At 36.9% G+C, this 3,170-nt stretch overlaps 1 pseudogene; it reads left to right on the top strand.

The window, feature by feature from the left end:
* Nucleotides 1-1,444: 1,444 nt before the first annotated feature.
* On the top strand, nucleotides 1,445-2,286 carry LOC108519300 (E3 ubiquitin-protein ligase CCNB1IP1 pseudogene; annotated as a pseudogene).
* Nucleotides 2,287-3,170: the final 884 nt, after the last annotated feature.

Genomic DNA, 3,170 nt, shown 5'->3' with positions numbered 1-3,170 from the left:
CATACTAATTTCTTACACGTTCCATGTCTATTGATTGTCAGTTTAGATTTCAAACATTAATTGTCCCTTTTTTGAATTTGATTTTTTTTTATTTCAATAGGTTTTTGAGAAACAGGTGGTGGTTGGTTACATAGATAAGTTATTTAGTGGTGATTTTTTAAATATTGGCACATCTATCACCCAAGCAGCGTACACTCTACCCAATCAATGTGTAGTCTTTTATTTCTCATTCCCCTGCCACCCTTTACCTAGAGTACCCAGAGTACATTGTATCATTCTTACGCCTTTGCACCCTCATAGCTTAGCTATATGGATGCCACCTGTTTCTTTCTCTTGTCTAAATTGCTCTGGCTAGGATTTCCAATCTGTGTTTAATGGAAGGGGTGAAACTGGGCATCTTTTCTTGTTCCAGTTCTCAGGGGGAATGCTTTCAACTTATTTCTGTTAAGTGTAATGTTGGCTGTGGGTTTGTCATAGATGCCTTTTATTACCTTAAGATATGTCCCTTCTATGCTTATTTTGCTGAGGGTTTTTATCACAAAGGGATGCTGAATTTTGTCAAATGCTTTTTCTTCATCTTTTGAGATGATCATGTGATTTTTTTACTTCAATTCTGTTTATGTGGTGTGTTACATTTATTGATTTGTGGATGTCAAGCCATTACTGCATCCCTGGTACAAAACCCACTTGATTATGGTGGACTATATTTGGGATACGCTGGTGGATTTGGCTACCTAGTATTTTGTTGAGGATTTTTGCATCTATGTTCATCAAAGATATTGGTCTGTGGTTTTCTTTCTCTTTTCTTTTTTTTTTTTTTTTTTTTTTTTTTTATTTTTTTTTTTGGTTTTCCCTGGTTTTGGTGTTAGGGTGATACTGGCTTCACAAAATAATTTAGGGAGGATTTCTTCTTTCTCCATTCCACAGAATAGTGACATTAGAATTAGTACCAATTCATCTTTGAATGTTTGGTAGAATTCAGCTGTGAATCCATCTGGTCCTGGACTTCTTTTTATTGGTAATTTTTTAATTATCTTCTTAATCTTGCTGCTTGTTATTGGTTTGTCCAGAGTTTCTGTTTCTTACTGGCTTAAACTAGGAGAGTTGTATATTTCCAGGAATTTATCCTTCTCATCTAGGTTTTCTAGTTTGTGTATGTAAAAATATTCATAGTAGCCTTGAGTAATCTTTTGTATTTCTGTGTTATTGGTTGTGATATCTCCTGTTTCTTTTCTAATTGAATTTGTTTGTGTCTTCTTTTTCTTAGTTAATCTTGATAAACGTCTATCAATTTTGTTTATATTTTTACAGAGCCAGCTCTTTGTTTCACTTATCTTTTGTACTTTTTTGTTTGTTTGTTTTAGTTCTATTTATTTCTGCTCTGATCTTTGCTATTTCTTTTCCTCTGCTGGGTGTGGGTTTTGGTTTGCTCTTGTTTCTGTAGATCCTTGAGATGTGAAAACACGCTGCTTCATAATTATCAATAATGTCACATCAAACTCTCTGGTTTTGCATGGGTCACTACCTGCTCTCACATCTTCTGTGGTCAATATGTCAGTTCTGAGTTTAGTCGTTCACCAGCTATCTGTCTTGCCAGCAGTGACTTTTCTGGCTAGATATTGTCCTCACAGAACTCAGTCCATCAGAGGAATATAAAGCTATGGTATTGGCAGGACTGCAACCAGAGATGGTGTTGAACATTAGCTCCCGGGCACTATACTTCTGGACATATTAGGTATATCAGGAGTCTCTCTATCAAGAATGCAATTTCAGCAAAGCTGAGGGCCATCTGAAACAGATGGAGAAGATATATACTCAGCAAATACAGAGCAAAGATGTAGAATTGACCTTTATAAAAGGAGGAATCACCTCCATGAAGAAAGTGCTAAAAGAGCACAATAAAAATGTTCACTGATATCTTTTAAAAAATGTATGGAGTGCAGTCATAACTGTCAAAAGCTCCAAAGCCTCTGTGATAGCCTGAGGCTATGAAACATTACTGTTACTAACCAAGAACATACCTTTGAACCATCCATAATTACACAGTCTGGTGTTTCTGGCTTTTCATTAGGACACAACGCCAAGTGTCTTTTGGACAGTGCACCAGTTTAAAATCCGGGTGACCGAGATAGAGATTTTCAGTTCAGACCTTTTGTTTGTTTGTTTGTTTAGATTCTCACAAAGCACCTGAACCAAGCAATAGCTTTTTGCAGTTCTGCCTCTCCAAGTCATGAATTAGAGCAGCAGCAAGTTTCCAGCAGGGTTGTGAAAGTGAAAACAATTTGAACCGGGCATGGTGGCATGCACCTGTAATCCAGCTACTCAGGAGGCTGTGGCCAACGGATCACTTGAGCCCACTTGAGTTTGAAGATATAGTGAGGTAGTATCATGCTACTGCACTCCAGCCTGGGTGACACAGTGAGACCATGTCTCAAAAAAAAAAAAAAAGTAAAAATAATTTAGCTAATTTTACAGAATATTTCTAGTGTGCACTTCCAGTGATTTTACTTACTAAATCTTTATTCTAGGAGTCCCCAGCTTCCCGGGCCTTTTAAGTCTTTAAGTTTTCTTTACATTATCAACTTATAAGAAACTAAATGGCAGTGAAGTGTGGCTTTAGGGTGTAATTTCTTTGTTTCTATTATTTAAAGCATGGGCATTTTATTAATCAATTGTGAACAGTTGATTTTAATCATTAGTGAGAAGGTCACGACAGTATTGTGTATTTCAATAGATATGTTTGTGTCTGAGTTGTGTGTTTATGCATAAGTACCTGTGTTATATGTCTACATGTCACTTTGAATTCTTGTATTGATGCATATCTGTGTATGTAAAAGTGTGTGAATTTACACTGACATTTTGATGTATTTGCCTGTAATCCCACTGCTTTGGGAGGCTGAGGTGGGAGGATCCTATGAGCCCAGGACTTCAACCATCTGGACAACACAGCTGAGACCTTCTTTCTACAGAAAAAAAATATATATGCACGTATCCATATTTAAAAATTTTCCAGTTTGGTGGTGTGCACCTGTAGTCCCTGCTACTCAGGAGGCAGAGGTGGGAGGAATGCTAGAGCTCAGTTTGAGGCTGCAATGAGGTATAATCAAGCCCCAATACTACACTCCAGGTGACAGAGCAAGATTCTGTTACAGAAAATAAATAAATAAATA

The sequence above is a fragment of the Rhinopithecus bieti genome, unplaced genomic scaffold (assembly GCF_001698545.2).
Source record: "Rhinopithecus bieti isolate Rb0 unplaced genomic scaffold, ASM169854v2 scaffold_48598, whole genome shotgun sequence".
NCBI lineage: Eukaryota > Metazoa > Chordata > Mammalia > Primates > Cercopithecidae > Rhinopithecus > Rhinopithecus bieti.
This window is presented reverse-complemented; position numbering and strand designations above follow the sequence as displayed.